This window comes from Hemitrygon akajei, chromosome 13, assembly GCF_048418815.1.
Source record: "Hemitrygon akajei chromosome 13, sHemAka1.3, whole genome shotgun sequence".
Classification (NCBI taxonomy): Eukaryota; Metazoa; Chordata; class Chondrichthyes; order Myliobatiformes; family Dasyatidae; genus Hemitrygon; species Hemitrygon akajei.
In genome coordinates this window covers 52,844,029-52,864,829 of record NC_133136.1, presented here as the reverse complement: position 1 = coordinate 52,864,829, position 20,801 = coordinate 52,844,029, and the positions used below count along the sequence as shown (strand labels likewise).

At 38.8% G+C, this 20,801-nt stretch overlaps 1 long non-coding RNA gene across 1 annotated transcript in view; it reads right to left on the bottom strand.

Moving 5' to 3' along the window:
• Positions 1 to 20,801, bottom strand: part of LOC140737496 (uncharacterized) — a 77,781-nt gene that overhangs the window by 12,616 nt on the left and 44,364 nt on the right. The window contains exon 2 of the long non-coding RNA XR_012101173.1: positions 16,359 to 16,486. This is a non-coding gene — a long non-coding RNA (uncharacterized lncRNA). The remainder of the gene's footprint in view (positions 1 to 16,358; positions 16,487 to 20,801) is intronic.

Genomic DNA, 20,801 nt, shown 5'->3' with positions numbered 1-20,801 from the left:
ATCTTCTACTCCCAGCTTAAGAAAGGCAAACGTAAATGAGGCGGACAACATAAGAGATTCAAAGACGTCTTAAAAGCCAACATGAAGAAATGTAACATTGACATCAACCATTGGGAAACCAAAGCCAAGGACAGGAGACTCTGGCAAGCCATCATTCGAGAAGGAACAGCAACTTTCGAAGCCAACAGATGTGCAGAATTAGAAGAAAAGAGAAGAAAATGGAAAGAGAGGCAGCAACAACCAAAGCCCGATCTGCCATCTGGAACTACCTGTGCTGAATGCGGAAGAACTTTCAAAGCCAATATTGGACTCATAAGATGATCTGATGGAAGAAGCTGTCCTGGAGCCTGCTGGTCCTGGCTTTTATGCTGTGGTACCATTTCCCAGATGTAGCAGCTGGAACAGTTTGTGGTTGGGGTGACTCATGTCCCCAATGATCCTTTGGGCCTTTTTTACACACTTGTCTTTGCAAATGTCCTGAATAGTGGAAAGTTCATATCTACAGATGTGCTGGGCTGTCTGCACCACTCTCTGCAGAATCCTATGATTAAGGGAGGTACAGTTCCCATACCAGGCAGTGACGCAGCCAGTCAGGATGCTCTCAATTGTGTTCCTGTAGGAAGTATTTAGGATTTGAGGGCCCATACCAAACTTCTTCAATCGTTTGAGGTGAAAAAGGAGCTGTTGTGCTTAAAGAGTAACCTAGATAAAGAATAACCCAGAAGTTCTAGACCTCTCGAGGATGATCATTCAAATGTAATTAAGTCAAGCTGAAAACTTTTATTTACATCTTTGAAAATTTGGAAATTGAAAATTGGTTTCCTAATGTCTGCTAAGCAAATTAATCGGATAATCAGATATTGGAATCAGAGGAACTGAGTGCTCCTTACTGTTCTCACAGTAAGGTCGATTCTATCTGAGAAAAGTATTCTGTCTCTACTAGCATATGCAGGGTAACATCACCAGTAAATTGCAGTGAGTGGGAGATATTTCCTTAGAAATTATGCACATCGATACAATCTCAGTCACAGTAATACACTCACTGTTGAGTGATAACAGAACTACCCAAGTCAACCCTACATAGTTGTAAAACAATCAGCTTCATACTGTTCTAAAATAGCATGGTTATTGTTTAGAGCTTTTTGGTTCACTTATTAGATTTTTGCCACCATACAGAGCTCTTCTATATTTGCATTTATATAGCATCTTTCACAGCATCACTGCGTTCCCAAACAATTTATAACCGATTAAGTACTTCTGAAGAGTAGTTTTTTCTAAGATAGGAAATGAGTTAATTTTCATTCTCAGTTGAGAGAAACTAAATATACTGAGGAAATGCTGAGTTTATTTAACTGCAGGAAGAACTGAATTTAAATAACCTCCAGAAAGTAAATCTCTTGACAACTCTGAAACATTTTAAGCAGACACTCTACTCAAGGTAAGCAAGAAAGTATTTTACCTGGGTGTTCTCAAATATTGCTTTCTACAATGAAGTCATGGTCCAAATCTAGTAAACAGCTCTGATGAAAGGTTTAAGACTTGTAAAATTACCTGCTGAGTGTTTTTTCAAAACTTCTATAGCCAAAATGTAGATTTCCAGACAGTACAATGCAATACCACAATTTTTGCACCTTTGCAAAGTGAAAGCTACTATATAATAATGGTAAAGTGTCTTTAAAACAGGTCCCTGGGTACTGTTTGAGCAGCATTTTGGGAATATGTAAATCTTACATGATAATTGCCATACTGTCCAGAGCATTTATTTCTTAAGATGCTGTCTGCCTGTGATGCTGCTGTGCAAGTAGGTTGTTCATTGCATGTCAATACTTGTGCATATGACAATAAACTTGACTTGAATTTGATATTAGCTGGAGATTTCATCAGTCGATTGCAATACTGAGATTGGAATGTTCCTATGAATAACTGCATCCCTTATTTTTCAATATACTACTGTTTCTAGATACCCAGGTTTATAAATATTATAGTGGAGTACTTTTCAAGAATATAGTTTTTGAGAATATTTCCGAATGATTTAAGCTTCACAGTTGAGCAGTCATAGAGAATGCTTCCAAAACGGTGAAGCAATGCATGCACCTTGCTCCCAATTTGACTCTGAAATCATCTGAAGCTCTATCCATTCAAAAGTTTAAAAAAAAGTATTACTAATTGAATTTGTGACTATTTCTAATGATATAACTATATAGAAGCTGTGAGAGATCGAGGACAACTCAAAAATCTGCATGTGATGTATGGAACAACATTTAAACTCAAGATACATTTCATAAAAAAGCAGAATTCCCAATATGATTGAACACATTGTAGTGGCAAAATTGAGTCAAATTGATATAAACAAAACAATTTCCTCCAGCCTGTGACCCCACTGAGCTGTTATATTTGTGTGACGTGCCCATTGCTCCAATGATTGCTCCAAGAAGTTGAATTCCCTATTCCGATCCTTTATTAGCAATTAACAAACATACAATTAAGCATTTTTGAGTGTTATCTTAGTGATCAGCAGATATGACCTCCACAGTACCAAGCTACAAACTGCCAGAAAATAAGCTTTTAGCACACCCCCACTAATGTGACTAGTTACTATAATACACATGATAATGGCTCCTAATTCCAGCCCCCTAATTATTATACTATAATAATTACAACTGCATACTGCTAAGATACAGGAGAAATGCTTATTTTGTGGCAGTCAAGAGTGTAGTCTCTTCCACCATCATTGCTTCCTTTCAATAGTCAATTAACAGTCTAAACTAGCATTGTTCTGATTGCATAGGGTCCATCATTAACACTGCAAATCATTTGCACCTTAGACATATTCATCCCTATCAGCAGCTTAATTTCTGAATCAATTTCTGGCAAGTAAACATGCTTCAAGTGAGACTATTCCTGAAGATTTCTCTGACAAAGAGTGTACTCTTTGTGTACAGCCATTAAGTTCCTGTGTATAGATGTTAGGCACTTCACAGTAATTTTCACCATCCAAGCTAGCCACTTCCAATCCTGAAACAACATAGCTCTTCACAACATTCTCTTGATCCATGGTGCATTAGAGAATGCGTGTTACTTTTCCTGTCAAGTTGAGCTTGTTCATGAGGTCGTCTGTGCAGAATAATGATCTAGGAAAACCGTCTTGTTACTCTTCTTAGACTTTACCTGAACTGGAATTATAGGAAGTTTACAACCATGATCACCAACTCCCATAAGACCATTAGATACTAACTTCATTCATGGATTGTTCTGAATCTGCACTCATTTCATCAGCTGTGGGCTCACTTGTAGCTTCACTTTCCATGGTAGCCACAGGAGTGGCAAAGCTCCTTCCTTTAGTTTGAGAATGAGTTCATGATCCAGTTTCATTCACACCTTTACTTACTGCTGGCAATGTAGCTTTGTATATTTTCCCAGACACTGGGTGTGTGGCAATCTCCATTGCAGTTCATACACCACCAATCTCCTTTCTTTTCTAAGACCATTGGTCAAATTCTGTATGACAATCTTTGTATTTGCAGACATGTTCGCCATGCATGCCTGCACATCTTCCATGGCATTGCAACAATTTCTAAGAAAAAGACTGCAGTCTTGAAGAGATTTTGCATCTTCTGATTTGATATGCCACCAAGAAAGAGCCTTTTCCAGGTAGACCACAGCGATTATCTGCTTATCACCAAAACTTTCCTGTAGAAAGCTTTGGCCTTTAGATATCTTTGCTCCAGTCTGGCCTACTGGCAACTTTTGACAAGCTCTCTAGGGTAACGTCCAGTGTACTGTTCGGGAAAATAAAGATAGTCATGATAATTATCAGTCTTACTTTCAATACTATTCTTGAAAGCTGTCAGAAATGAATAATACTGCAATAGATTACCATCGAAGATTTGAATCTCACTTTTAGGCAGAGATGCAATGCATTGTTGTTGCAGCACTATGCTTATTATTTCCTTTCGTGGGATTCAAACACTTGGCTCATAGATAGATAGATAGATAGCATCTGAAACACGAGTGTCATCTTACCATAAATCAATGTTTTCAGAAGTGCCTTGTGCTATTGGATGTGGCATGGGTTCCGTGGACCTCCTTAGTGCAGGCTGACAATGAACTACCGCTTGGGGTTTAAACTCATGATTCATAAACTTGTGATTCTCAAATGTATCCACCTTGACATTGAGTATGCTGGACTTGCTCTGTTCCATGTCAACATAGGGACTCTCACCGAAGAACTGCTCTGCTGGAGCATGTTTAGCACCTGAGGCCCTTAGCACTTTAACTCTAGCCATTTTGGCTGCGATATCCCCTTGCAACTTCTTCCTTTGAAGTTGCTTCGCCTGTTCTTGATTTCTTTGAAGCTGCTCCTCCTGGCTTCTGGGAAGCTTTTCTGCCTTTTCCTCCAAGGCATGCTTATCCCTCAACATCTGTTGACTTGCGTATAACTCAGCTAAATCAGCTTCCATACTAATACATGCCGATGTGACACACGGGACGTCTTGCTAACAACAGAACGTGCTCCATACATGTTAGACATTCTGTCCTCTGCACATAGCCCATCTTGTAACTTATCAGTTGTCACAGCTTGTTCTTTGGATTCGTAAATATTTTCATTTCCCCCAAGGAATTGATCTTCAATAGTGCACACAACAACACACACAAAATGCTGGTAGAACACAGCAGGCTAGGCAGCATCTATAGGAAGAAGCGCTGTCAAAGTCTCGGGCCGAAACGTCGACAGCGCTTCTCCCTATAGATGCTGCCTAGCCTGCTGTGTTCTACCAACATTTTATGTGTCTTGTTGTTTGAATTTCCAGCATCTGCAGATTTCCTCGTGTTTGTTCAATAGTGCACGTTTGTTTAATTTCTCTCTTAGCTTCAAGGTCACTGCTTCTAGCTGAAATCATTTTGTCTTCCAAATGCGCAAACAAGCCAAAACAATGACATTTTCAATTCAGCTCTTCAACAATAGAAGCAAGTCAATTATCTCAATTCTTCAGCACTTCAAACAGAACTACGGGTTGAACACTTCAGGCAGCCACCATTACAGCTTTCACGTCCACCAAACTGGGCACAGCAATGTTTGACCAGTTCAAAACTGTGTTTCAATTTCAAACACACAGCGTGAACAACAAACCAGGCCACACTTGCCACTAACTGCTGTTCACTTGGTATAACTGTTGAAAGATTTGCTGATAAAATGTAGTGGCAAAATTGATCGAAATTGATCCAAACACAACAATTGCTGCCCACGAAGTTGTTATATTTGCATGACATGCCCACAACTCCAATGGTTGTTCCAAAGGGTCAAATTCCCTATTTTATTCCTTCATTAGTAATTAGCAAACATACAATGAAGTATTAGTTATGATCTCTACAGTCCAAAGCTACAAACTGCCATGAAGTAAGCCTGAATACGTAACTTATCTCCTTCGCTTTTATCACACTCCCACTGATGTAACCAGTTACCATAATACACATAATAAATGCACAGCTGAGCACATGACTCCTACACACATTAAAATAGAAACATTGACTATTACCCTTAACAGGAGAGAAAAACAAAATTTTAAAGAAAAATTTGCACTGTACTTTTATCCTATACCAAAGATGACTGCTACAGTACTTAATAATTTGAAATGAGAGTAGATTATCCGGCTGCTATTTTAATTTCTGAGTTTGGTCTGAAACTGACAGGATATGCAAAATCAGATAAAGCCTCCAGAGCAATGCAAATCTGAACAAGTATAGTTTACTAAAACCCATCCAAACCACACATGAAATAACATACACTCAGTGGCCATTTTATAAGGTGCAGCTGCATACTTGCTCATTAATGCAAACATCTCATCAGCCAATCATGTGGCAGGATGATTGACTGAAGCATGCAGTCATGCTCAAGAGGTTCAGTTGTTCTTCAAACCAAACATGAGAGTAGTGAAGAAATGTGACTTTGACTGTAGAATGATAATTGGTGCCAGGCAGTGTGGCTTGATTATCTCAGAAACTGCTGATCTGGGTTTTTCATGCACAACAGTCTGGGCTGAGAAGTGGCAGATGGAGTTCAACCCAGATAAGTGTGAAGTGGTTCAGTTTGGTAGGTGAAATATGATGGCAGAATATAGTATTAATGGTAAGACTCTTGGTAACATGGAGGATCAGAGGGATCTTGGGGTCCGAGTCCATAGGACGCTCAAAGCAACTGTGCAGGTTGATTCTGTGGTTAAGAAGGCATACGGTGCATTGACCTTCATCAATCGTGGAATTGAATTTAGGAGCTGAGAGGTAATGTTGCAGCTATATAGGACCCTGGTCAGACACCACTTGGAGTACTGTGCTCAGTTCTGGTCACCTCACTACAGGAAGGATGTGGAAACTATAGAAAGGATGCAGAGGAGATTTACAAGGATGTTGCCTGGATTAGGAAGCATGCCTTATGAGAATAGGTTGAGTGAACTCAGCTTTTCCTCCTTGGAGTGACTGAGGATGGGAGGTGACCTGATAGATGTGTATAAGATGATGACAGGCATTGATCGTGTGGATAGTCAGAGGCTTTTTCCCCATGGCTGAAATGGTTGCCACAAGAAGACACAGGTTTAGGGTGCTGGGGAGTAGGTACAGAGGAGATGTCAGGGGTAAGTTTTTTACCCAGAGAGTGGTGAGTGTGTGGAATGGGCTGCCAGCAATGACGGTGGAGGCGGATACGATAGGGTCTTTTAAGTGACTTTTGGAAAGGTACATAGAGCTTAGAAAAATAGAGGGCTATGGGTATGTCTAGTAATTTCTAAGGTAGGGACATGTTCGGCACAACATTGTGGGCCGAAGGCCTGTATTGTGCTGTAGGTTTTCTATCTTTTCTAACAGTCTCTAGAATTTACAGAGAAAGGTCAAAAGAATAAAGCAAAAACATCCAGTGAGTGGCAGTTCTGTGGCCAAAACTATCTTGTTAATGAAAGAAGTCATTAGAGAATTGTCAGACTGATTAAAGCTGACAAGAAGGTGACCGTAACTCAAATAACCATGTGCAGCAACAGTCATGTGCAAAAGGGCATTTCTGAACATGCGGCATGTTGAGTCTTGAAGTGGATGGGCTACAGTACCACAATCATACACTCAGAGGCCACTTTATTAGTTACAGAAGGTACCTAGTTAATGGCTACTGAGTGGTAATTACAAGCACTACTCATGATAATGTACATTACATTTCTTGAAATTATTGAAGGTATATTATAAAATGTATATTATATAAATATTGCATGCTGTTAGGAACTCTGCATGTTGTAACAAGAATCACCCTTGTAATAATGACCAGTGAGGCACAGAGAATCTGTATTTACCGACAAGTAACTTCTATTGTCTCCACTAAAAGCACATGGGTTCACAAACTAACTACCTGTGCCCCACACTAGAATCCCTGACCCTCTATGAACAGTCAATGAAGAGAAAAGGTATTACCCGGGAAAGGTGTCTACACTGGCCAGGCATTCCTCATGGTCCTGATCCCCATGTATATGTGGGGTTCCCCTTATCCATGATGGTTGGTCTCTGGTTGTTGGAGAGTTATTGTCCCTATGTATTTGGAGCTCCTGACTCTTATAGTGTTCCTCATCAGTTGAACCGGTGGATCTCCATCCCTTTGGCTCAAGGTCACCTGACCTACCTAGGTCACCTTATTACAGTCAGCCCTCCTTATCCATGGGTTCCGCATGCACAAATTCAACCAACTGCAGATCGGGAAAACCCAGAAGTTCTCGCTCCAGCACTTATTGTTTCAGCATGTACCGATGTTTTTTCTTGTCATTATTCCCTAAACAATATAGCATAACAACTATTTACATAGCATTTGCATTATATTAGGTATTATAAGTAATCTAGAGATGTTTTAAAGTATACAGGAGGATGTGCATAGGTTACCATGGATCGGGAATCGAGAAAAACCGCAAGTTCTCTAAGTCGGAACAGGTACATCCGGTATTATTTAGCATCAGTTAGTCAAACGTTTGTCTTAGTATATATTTTACCTTTCTATGCATATAAAACACTTAAGAAATGTATGTATTTCAATAATTAAACCACTACGTTGCTTAGTAATAATTGTAGCTTTCATCGGGGCAGGGCCTCCACATGCTCCATTATTCTCACTTTATCCTTTAAAATTGTTCCGATCATTGACCAACTGTAGCCTAACAATTTTCCAATTACTGATGGGGTTTCATGTCTTTCCAATTCCTTTATTATTTCCACTTTATTTTCAGTTGTGATCATTTTCCAGAACAGAAACACTGTGGGCTGCGGGTCCCGAGCTCTGCTGGGTCCTAATGTCCACCAACTTGTGCATCCACGTTTTTTGCTATCCACGGGGGGGTCCTGGAACCAATCCCCTGCGGATAAGGAGGGCCGCCTGTACTGGTTCTAGTCCAGAGCTACATCCAATTTTGTTTCATGGTTCTTCCCACTCCAGCCTTGTGTATTTGGGTCTTTCAGCTTTGACTGGTCCAAACCAGTTAAATGAGGTGACCCAGACATAGTCTAACGAGATTACAGATTGCTTCTTTGGTAAATCTAGTATTTTACATAATAAGTAACTACTCATCTGAGAATGGTCTCGGGTTTAGCAGGTCATTACCTGAATTGTGTCCACATTCAATTGCTCCGATTAGATTATCCCAAAGTCCACAAAATGGGCAGAAACAAATGCAACTGCTTTGTCTGCTTCCCCTGTCCTTGAGTCATCAAATCCACTAATTGTAGCCTGTAGTTTCTTCTGGCCAACAATGTGTTAACCTTAAATACATCTCCTGGCCTCTCTTTCTCTGCAAGTAATCAGTCCTTTCTGCAGTTGACTTTGAAGTTAATCTATTATCTCTAAGCATAATATGAAGTGTTGCACCTTGGTAGGTCAAATGCAAAGAGACAATACGTTGTAAAGGGCAAGATATTTAACAGTGTAGATGAACAGAAGGTCTTAGTGTCCAAGTTCATAGCTCCCTGAAAGTTGTTACACAGGTTGATAGGATGGTTAAGAAGACATATGGCATGCTTGCCTTTATTAGTTGAGGCGCTGCATTCAAAAGTCAGGAAGTTATGCTGCAGATTTATAAAGCTCTAGCCTTTGAGATGGCGTGAAGGCGGCGTGTAGTGAAACCATGAGTGACTTTCTTGGATGGTTCGTTGGCAATTGCAAGCCTCTCTCGGGCGTTGAATGCCGCAGGTCTGCTTCCCTTGTTTGGTGGGGAGACAGGCAGCGAGGCAGCAGTGTCACCTTGGTTCTAGTGAGGACTAAGCCCCAGTCCTCAAGCTTGTGTTCTAGCATGACATCCGCACTTGCTTAGGGGTTGCCTCTCCTGTTGATGCTGTCCTCCAGTGTAATTTTGGAAGAATTTCAGGCTGCTTTGCAAAGAACCATCGATTTGCGGGACATGTCGCTCAGGGTCTTTACTAAAAATGTGTTTTCTCATGTGACTATGTTCTTTTCTTCCCCATTCTTGTTATTTTTGAATGCATGTATATGTCTTTGCACCTTGGCCCCAGAGGAACAGTGTCTCATTTGGCTGTATCCAAGTATGGCTTGAATTAAAACTAAACTTGATTTGATTTGAAGAACACACACAAAATGCTGGTGCAACGCAGCAGGCCAGGAATCATCTATAGGAAGAAGTACAGTCGTGCATTCCACTAGCATTTTGTGTGTGTTGTTTGAATTTCCATCATCTGCAGACTTTCTCATGTTTGATTTGATTTGATTTTTGATATGATCCAAGGTTATGAGGGTTATCTTGTTAGTTATTTGGAGTTAGCTTGTTTGTGATGCAATGGTGTCCAGGTGAAAACATTGTCTTTTAAATAAACAAATATTTTAGGCATTTCCCTTCACCTTAAAGACTATCTGAAAGGTTCATCTCCACACTGGGCCCACACCACCCTGGGATATGTATCGCAGTCAACCCTTGGCCAATTTGATTTCACCATGAATTATACATTCTTGCTACCTGTTTCTGACTACAATGCTTCAAGCGATGTATTTCATCCCAGTGCCATCCGTGCATAATTCCCTATCATCACAAGAGTCAGAGAGCAACAAGAAGACAGCGTTTTACTACATTTGAAAGCCGTATCCATGATGAGTCATCATCAAGCCTCAAAACCTCAACCTCAATGACCCCTAGTGCAAATGGATTCTTGATTTCCTCACTGGCATACCACAGTAAGTACAGATAGGCAACACAATCTCCACTGTCACAGTCAGCACAGCTGCACCACATTGGTATCCAGCTCGACTCACAATATATAATTGTGTGGCTAAGGACAACTCCAATGCCATACTTAAGTTTCCTGATGAAACCACGGTTGTTTGCCGAGTCAAAGGTGGTGACAAAAAAGGAGGGAGATTGAAAATCTAGTTCAGTGGTGCGACTGAAAAAATATCTCACTCAGAATTGTCAGCAAGACCAAGAAGCTGCTCATTGACTACAGGAAGAGGAAACCACAGGTCTATGAGTTACTCCTCATCAGGTCATCAGAGGTGGAGATGCTCATCAACTCAAATTGCTCATTGTTATCATTTCAGAGGATTTGTCCTGAGTCCAGGGCACAAGTGTCATTACAACTAAAGCACTGCAGCACCTCTACTTACTTAGAAATTTACAAAGGTTTGGCATGTCATATAAAATTTTGACAGACTTCTATAGATCTGCGGTGGAGAGTATATTTATTGGTTGTATCATAGCCTCGTATGGAAACACCAATGCCCTTGAATGGAAATGACAACACAGAAGTAGTGGATACACTCCAGTCAATCAAGGATAAACCCTCCTCACTATTGAGCATATCTACATGAAGCACCATTGCTGGAAAGCGGCATCCAGATGCCCTTGACTAGAAATGCGTACAAAAATTAGTGGATATAGTCCAGTCCTTCTTTGGTAAAGGCCTCCTAGCAATGAGCACATCTACAAGGAGTGTTGTCACAGGGAAGCAGCATCCATCATCAAGGACCCCCACCGTCCAGAACATTCTCTCTTCTAGCTGCTGCAATCAGCAAGGAGGTAAAAGAGCCTCAGGATCCACTCCACCAGGTTCGGGAACATTCAGCCATCAGGCTCTTTAACCAGAGTGGATAACTTCACTCAATTTCATTCACCCCAACACTGAACTGGTCCATCAACCTGTGGACTCACTTTCAAGGACTCTTCATCTCATGTTCTTGATGTTTATTGCTTATGTATTTATAATTGGTCTTTTGTTTGTATTTGTACAGTTTGTTGTCTTTTGCACATTGGTTGTTTGTCCAGCTTGTATGTCATCTTTCAATGATACCTTGAGTTTCTTAGTATTTAATATGTCTTCATGAAAATGAATCTCAGACATGTATATGGTGACATACATGTACTCTGACAATAAATTTACTTTGAATTTTCACCACTACTCTGAACTGATTCTATGACTAACAGGCTCATTTTCAATGCCCCTCTACATCTCATGCACAGTCAGTCAGTTCTATCACAGATTGATGCATGTCAGTTTTCATCTGTTTATGTATTGTTTGTAAAATTCTGTTGTACTTTTTTCCTGTAAATGCCTGCAAGAAAATAAATTTCAAGGCACTAGGTGATAACGTATTTTCTTTGATAATAAAATTACTTTGAACTTTGAATAGATTAAGAAGCATCCAGCAGATGCTGATAAAGAATGAGACCCTATCTGGGGCACTTTAGGGCACTGCTAAACTGTCCAAATCTAAATAGCAAGCATCTCCCTCGTCCTACGGCTGTGGCTGTAATTGTATTTTCTGTCACTACCAAGGGCATGCATAATAGTGAGTAGCCAATGTTAGAGAGGGAAGCTGTTGATACCCAGGAGCCAATGGTCCATTTGGCAGAATGACTGAAATGCAATGGAGAGGGTGAACTGCCTCAGGATGAATGTGTCACCTGATCATCCCAGGTGCATTGCAGTGATTAAGAGGATTTTGTTGTTGTTCCTGCTCATGCACAATGAGTATATCCAAAGATTAATGACCATGTGGTTCACGATATGTGCCATCTGGGAATGTGGTACTTGGAATGCCACAGGGGGTGCTATTTATCATTCCCTGAACCTTTAGGAAGCTATCAATCCTAGAAAATCTACATTTCTCCTGCTGGTTTTTAAGCATGAATAAGGCGATGAAATCCCTTCTCCCTGAGCAAGATGCATCTGTGACATTTGTAAACAACTGCAGCCTAGAGTTGCCCAAAAGCATAGAGTGATAGTGACCTTCATCTCTACAAACAGACAAGGCAGCAACGTATGACTGGAGTTCTGCCTTTCTTCAATGATGGAGCTCGATCACTGATGACTTAGAAGACATTAGCCTCTGGCTGCAAAGCTCCTCATACACTGAGATTGTTGCAGAATGGATCATCCTACAAAAGCTCCCCCTTCTGCTGCTCCCTCTGTCTCCTTTAGTACATTACCTGAGGAGACATGCCATTTGATTTTCCCTCCTGATCCTGGTCATGCTCTACACGAGGGGTTCCCAACCTTTTTCATGTCATGAACCAACACCATTAAGCAAGAGGTCTGTGGACCCCAGATTTGGGAAAGCCTGCTCTGTACTAAGCAGGTTCACTTGCAAGTAAAGCTTTGCCTGAGCACTATGCTTATCTAAATTGGATCCTCAACTACATTCAGTGGTTTCAGTAACTGCAATGAGTTCTGGTCCAACTATGGCTCAAACTAATCAATGGGTAATTTTTGATCCTTTTTAAAACATTGCTTCAGGGTTTGCTTTACTGTAATGGGTCCACATTTAGTACCAATTGCATATCCATGAATCAATGTCAGAGTCAATGTCAATAGGCTATTGCATTTGTTTTGATGCATTCCATGTGCTTTGTGCAGGAACAATTGGAAAACTATAAACAAAAGTTATGCTGCCTGGTGTGCCTACTTTAGTGTCATGATTGCATGTTCTGGTGAAGGTGTAGCTATAAATTGATTTCACAGAGCTGAAAAATCTATTTCTGATTGAATTTCTGGACCTGCAACACTTAAGTCTGATATCATGTTTCTTGGTTACCCCATTTTATTTTATCTTCCCACCATATCTTGTACTGGTTCATTAGAATCATCAGGCCATTGTTTATAGCAGACACCACGGTCAGCCACAAGATCAGATTCATCAGAGTTAATCATTATCCAGCTAGGCATGCTTTCCAATTGAAAAATGTTTTTACCATTAGTTTACTTGTATTACTCCTATTGCCACAAAGATCAATAGGAATTGAGGACCAAGTTAGGATTATCTGCCTGGTGATACTCAGTCTTACATTCAGCAGTGTGTTTACCACTTCAGTCACATATTACACCATGGACTCTTGAAAAGGTGGACAAGTAATCTAGTCCTATGTTTTAACATTAATATATTTGAAATATTAATAAAATATGCAGTCAGGCATGATTTGACACCATTTATAGAACAGCCAGTAAAAGAATAAATAAAATGCACAGGAACTACAAATTCTTGCTGCCACCCAACTCTCTACGTCACTTTCTGTTTATTTTCATGTTTGACACACAGTATGTTACTCCTTTCTGGCTTTGTGTTCTTCAAATAATTGGGATTAATCTGAAATTAGCTTTTTGCTTAACTTGTATATTATTTAGATTATCTGTAATGATCTTACCTTGGGCTTCAAGTGCTTTCAGAGACTCTTGGGTAATTTGGTTATTTAGCTTCTCGACTACAAAATAACATACAGTATTTTACCCCAAACACGAGAAAATCTGCAGAAACTGGAAATTCAAGCAACACACACAAAATGCTGGTGGAACACAGCAGGCCAGGCAGCATCTATAGGGAGAAGCACTGTTGATGTTTCGGGCCAAGACCCTTTGTCAGGATTAACTGAAAGGAAAGATACTAAGAGATTTGAAAGTAGGAGGGGGAGGGGAAATGCAAAGTGATAGGAGAAGACCGGAGGGGGTGGGATGAAGCTAAGAGCTGGAAAGGTGATTGGCAAAAGTGATACAGAGCTGGAGAAGGGAAAGGATCATGGGACAGAAGGCCTAGGGAGAAAGAAAGGGGGAGGGGAGTACCAAAGGGAGATGGAGAACAGGCAGAGTGATGGGCAGAGAGAGAGAAAAAAACCAAACAACTAAATATGTCGGGGATGGGGTAAGAAGGGGAGGAGGGGCATTAACGGAAGTTAGAGAAGTCAATGTTCATGCCATCAGGTTGGAGGCTACCCAGCCAGTATATAAGGTGTCATTCCTCCAACCTGAGTGTGGCTTCATCTTGACAGTAGAGGAGGCCATGGATAGACATATCAGAATGGGAATGGGATGTGGAATTAAAACGTGTGGCCACGGGGAGGTCCTGCTTTCGCTGGCGGACCGAGCATAGGTGTTCAGCGAAACAGTCTCCCAGTCTGCGTCGGGTCTCACCAATATATATAAAAGGCCACACCGGGAGCACTGGATGTAGTGTACCACACCAGCCAACTCACAGGTGAAGTGTCGCCTCACCTGGAAGGACTGTCTGGGGCCCGGAATGGTGGTGAGGGAGGAAGTGTAAGGGCAGGTGTAGCACTTGTTCCGTTTACAAGGGTAAGTGCCAGGAGGGAGATCAGTATTTTACATCAGACAGGATTACTACTTGGTTGAAACCATCACTTATTTTCCTCCTATTGACTCTTGCTGCAATTACAGTATTTCAAATTTCTCATCAGTGTTCTCATTTTTGTTTGCAGGAAGCATTTGTTTCTTTTAATCTTGAATTTTCTACTTTAAAATTTCTACTTCAGCATCTCGTTAGCTCTGTCGAAGTCTTTGAACCTTTAAACCTTTGAAGTCTACCTGTAAAATGAGTGTAGCTAAACAATTTACAAACACTGCAAAACAAAAATAACTTTCAAATATTTACTTTACCGTACTAACCAGATTGCTACACATTTGAGTTCTAGTTCTTCTGTCGAGCCACCTTTCTGTCATTTTCCTTGTTAATTCTTATGATCTCCAGAGCTTTCTAACATATATGCTGTTTTGCTAATAGTTGACATTATTTGCACGGGATGTTTTTCAGCTATCTTATTTTATCTACTTATTTGATTTAACTAATACATACATATCTATGTCCCAGATTTTTTTCTCTCTATTATTTCTCCCTAGCCATGTACCTGTCCAAATGTCTTATCAATGTTGTAATTCTATCCACTTCTACAGCTGTCGATATGGGTCTTTGGCAGCGACTCAGCCCGAACCTTTTTTCCTTAGATGCTGCCTGGCCTTCTAAGTTCCTCTAGCATTTTGTGTGTATTGCTTGCATTTCTAGCATCTGCAGATTTTTTCTTGTTTGTTCCCAAGTACTGCTGATTTATTCTAAAATAGGGACCCATTCATTATCAAGATTTTCTCAAGAAAAAAAAGCGTCACTCTTTTAGTAGGGAATGTATTTTATACAGTTGTTGTGATTCTAGGTTTTTAATATTAATTAAACATAAATAAGTTAATGGAGAAGTACAGGAAGAACACAATGGTGTATGGTAGTTAATCAGTTTTCTGAAAAAAATAAATCTATTTTTTCAAAATTACTCAAGTATATTTTGCCCTGTGGACAATTATAGATTAGCAGTCATTATAATATAAATTTAAATGTGTTATCTAGACTAAAGAGGTAAATCATACCTATTTATCTTTCAAAACAGTAAAAGCTAATGGTGGCTCTCTCTATCAAACAGCAGCTCATGGAGATCACTTCCATTGACAGGCCTTGTTAAACTTTCTGCTTCTCTGGACCAGTTTTCAAGCTGGAAGACTTTGAAAAAAATATGGCAGTTAGACTGCTTACAACTTTGAGTTGACAGGGAAGGTTTAGTTCTATCTGAAGATGGCCTCATATTGCCTTGTTGCTTAATTCATAGATCTCATTCCTTTAGATCCCTTTTGAACTTGCTCCCATAACCAATAACCACCACTCCACTATCAAATTCTCCGCCAAATTCATCACCTTATCAATTTCCCTGCCTCCTCCATTCCTCCTTGAGCACACCATCTAAAGATTGTTCCCTAAAATTCTTTATTCCACTTCCTGACCTTTTGGCTTTTCTTTATCACCCATCCCTTTACTTCTCAATATCTGCTTCTTTGGTTCAGCATTGGTTTTTTTTGCTGTAAATTTACTTGTGCTTTCTCTTTGAATTAATTATGTTCATCCATTGCACTGACTTGCAGGCAATAAGTTCAAGGTTACATGAAGGATTTTATGTTTAATTCACTGTGTTAAATGAGGCTTCTCAGCATAACCTATCGTAAACGTTCAACTCCTTTTTGGTCTCCATTCTCTCGGTATTGGTAGAGTTATGTCTTCATATGTAATTACGTACCTCCACTCCTTCACCTTCCATAGAACTGTCTCTTTAGATTAGGCCCCACCTACAGGACTGGTGCATGATGTTCTCATCTTCTGACTCAGAGGTGTGAGTTCCACATTTGGCATTCAAAGGAAGTTAAGCTAAATTAAAAATAATACCAGAAAGGAGTATTAAAGAACAAAATAGAAATAATATACAGCAGGAAAAGAACATTATCATTTACATTAAAAATACTCTGAAATTAGTATTAATCATGCAACACTGAGTTAATAATCTCTCAGTGAACATTTTATTTATATCGAAGGATCTTAACATTTACTATTATCTTTGAGAAACATTGCAGTACCAGGAGAAAACTCATCAAACTAATTGTTCTCTAGTGGTTTGACATGAGAATGTTCAGGCTCATTGTAAGAACTCACTTTTAACAAATGTGATAGCTTTGGACTTGTAACATGGCATGCTAGCTCAGAGTGGGAACACCAATGCATATTTCCCAGTGACTGCTCAGTTGGTCTTAATTTACATTATTAAATTTAACTCCTATTATGTGACAGCAAAGTCTCCAGCTACCTCATTAGCCAGGTGTGAAGGAAATAATTTTCATTTAGCCAATTTTCTATTTTTATGGAAGTACATCAAATTTTGAGATACAAACCCAATTCTTTTTCTCCCTCAAGTAACCAAGAATCTAATGTTTACCTTACTCTTTATACAAATAAGCCTAGAAATTCTGTCTTGTTCAGTATTTTTATGTGCCATATGGGGGAATGATATGGAATTCGATACACTCTGCATTTCCAGATACTTGGATCCCTGAAGAGCTGTTTCAAACTGGATTTTGTCTAGTATCAATTTTGTTGTTTGTAGATTAACTGATTGGTTATTAGCACCAAATGCTGCTATATTTCAACATACCAAAGATAAATGCAGTCAGTTCCTAAACAATGCCATTCAATGTTAGAACTACAATGGTAAAGAAAGAACTTGTAATTATATAACATTGTTCATCATCTCAATCATGACAAATATTTCATGAAATATGATCCAAGTTGTGAAGGGGAAAATGAAAGCAGCCAATTTACACAAGGTATAGCCCAACAATCAGAAAATAATTAAGTTACCCAGCAATCATTTCTAGTGACAAATTAATTTGGGATAAAATGGAACTTCTCTCCTTTTCTTTGAATGAGAAAAGAAATGTTTTTACATCTGTCAGAGAGAATTTAATTTGTTTCTTTTTTCTAACTGGTGCCATTTATTTTAGTAAGGCACCCTGATAGCATTGTACTGAAACGAATATCCATAGTATGATTTATAGTTCATAATACATTATAATTGAAGATTAATGCCAAATCATAATGTCAGATCTGGGAACTAACTTGAAACAGCCAAGACTTAAAACACTAGCTTATCATTTTACATAATTGCATTTCTGATTAGGTTTAAATTGGGAGAAAAACACATTGTACACTTATTTACAGGTAGATACACCATGTTTTCCTGATTTTATAATAAAGGACAAGGGCATTTCAAGTGAAAATTTAGCTATAGAATTGTTGTTTTTTTCATCTCTGCTAAATGTTAACTAACCGTACTCCAGCTATTCAAATTAAAGTAAATGTGGTGTGTAAGATGCAACAAATTTTTTTTTACATTTTCTTTATTCCATACCATTTAACTTGCCAATTAAAAAGATTGCCCTTTAAAGAAAACTAACGTACCCGTTAGCATTTTTTGTGCAATTTTATTAACAAGGTGGTTACATGCCAAAGTATCCTTTAACAAATAAAAATGTTGACATCAACAACATTTATTTCTATGACTGAATGGCAGATAATATTTTTGAGTTGCACAATATTTTTTTGAGGTAAGGGAGGATAATTTGATGGCCTACAGATAGGAAGGTGGAAAGAATTGTGAGCATACTAATTAAATGACGTTTGCACATGAACACTGAGATGATAATTACCAGGTTTTATATTATCATCCATCTTGACCTCACATTCAACAAGTGATTTAATTCGAATTAGGGTACTGAGGCGAATTGGACAGATAAAATTTCATATAGCTATCAAAGACATAAATTGCACCACCAATATGTGCATTTTCTGGGGTGAGGAATTTCATCACATTATAAACTATTACACTTCATGTTTTGCTCATCTTTTTAAAGCTTAGTATTGAGAAAGTATCCTTTTCAATTGCGATACTGGAATGATAACATGAGGATAAAGATTATGTTTGTGATTCATTTCCCTAGAAATAGCATGCTATAAATATTACCCCTATGGAACTGAAATGTAAATTAAACCTTCTGCAGTGCTACATGAATGTGTAACTATCATCTTTCCACCACTTTCTTCACACACTTCACGAGTATTGTTCTGATCTACATTCCTTTTACATATAACACTGATCAAAAACTGAGATATTATTTCAAACTGACAGCTGTCAGTGTTCCCAAATTCATGAATCAATCCTTCAAAGGTCCTTATTGAGACTACACAAAATGTGAATTTAACAGAGTCAAGGCTCCTTTCAACCATTCACTTTCCCAAGTTACTTGTTCTTGCCTCAAATCAATGAAAGCATCTGAGCTAGGTGCATGGAGAATCTGCTTTAAATTCATTTCTCACAGGAATGAGCACTGTTCATACCCATTTTATGTTCAGTGACAATTTTTCAAATAAACTGTGACACCTCATAAGTAAGTACCTTGTTCATTGTAGAAGTAGTATTTTTCCACATTGCTGATCTTTAAGCAATGTCACAACGCAATATTAAATCATCCTGAAGCAATATTTATAAATTACCATACAAGATACTCTTTAGGTGTAATTGGATGACTATTAGGCAATTTCATGGGCCTAATTTAACAAAGTGTATTTTTCTCTAATATTTTTCAGATGATTGGTCTGATGCATTGTCTCTTACACATGCAGATTCAACTATGGGAATAGTCATTTGTATTCTGGTTAATTGGATGGTGTCTGTTGAGTTGATTAAGACCTAAGTAATTTCATAGTCTGTTTGTCACGTTATTTTCTCGGATAGATCAAGTCCTTTTTTAAATTTAAATTTGGTGGAATCAACATCATGCTAACCTCTTTAATCTTTAATTTTTTTGAAGGTTAGGAGGAAGATGTTGAATTTAATTTATTAATTTAAGATGTGATATAGGACCATGTAATATAATTATAATTGAATTTGAATTTTTCATTAATATGATCCATCATATTAAATATATTGGATAGTGTTATTTGTAAAAATAAATTCTTAAAACAACCACAGATCATAAGAGTAGTTTTTGTTCACATTACAAACACAAGAGATTCTGCAGGTGCTGGAAATCCAGAATAACACATAAAATGCTGGAGGAACTCATCATGTCAGCCAGAATCTCAGGAAATGAATGAACAGTTGACATTTTAGGCAGAGACCCTTCATCAGGACCTGAATATTACCAACAAATCAAAGGGGGTGATGAATCAGCATATAGGAGGGATATTGAAAATCTGGTTGAATGGTGCTACAATAACAATCTCTCACTCAATGTCAGCAAAACTAAAGAGATGATTATTAACTACAGGAAGAAGGTGGCAGAGAACCCTGAACCAGTCCTCATTAGGGCATTGGAGGTGGCGGGTTTCAATATCTTTAAATTAATTGGCATTATGATCTCACAGGATCTGTCCTATGACCAGCATGTAATTGTCATTCCAACAAAGGCACAACAACACCTCAGCTGTTTTAGAAATTTGCGCAGATTTTGCATGTCATCTAAAACATAGACAAACTTTTATAGATTCACAGTGTAATCCTGGCTGATTACATAATAGCCTGGTATGGAAACACCAATACCCAGTAATGGATAAGCTTTCAAAACTAATGGATGAAGCCCAGTCCATCACAGGAAATGCCCTCTCCACCACTGAGCACATTTATAAAGAGCACTGACACAAGAAAGCAACATCCATCATTGAAGACACCCACCATCCAGGCCATGCTCTCTTCTCTCTGCTTCCATCAGGAAGGAGAGGAGCCTTGGGTCCCACATCACCAGGCTCAGGAATAGTTCAGGAACTCCTCAACCATTAGGCTCCTGAACCAGCATGGATAATGTTGTGTATATAATATTTCAATAATATGAGTAATCTTGTATATTTATTGTTTGATTAACCATTCTTGTATAATTAAGTAATTAATTATGGGTTGTATGTCAGCATGCTATGGGCATGCCTCCTCTAAAGTAAACTCGCAACTGGAGGCAGATTTCAGACTCCTGTGTGTTCCTCTGAAATAATTTAATGTTCTGAAGAAACAAAATATAACATTAGTGATGAGCTATGTTTTAAAATGAACTTGAGATGACTATAGACACATTGCAGTGAGGTGTTCAAACTAAATGAAAAACAGTATATTACTTGCAGACTGCCAAGTTAAAAAAAAAGG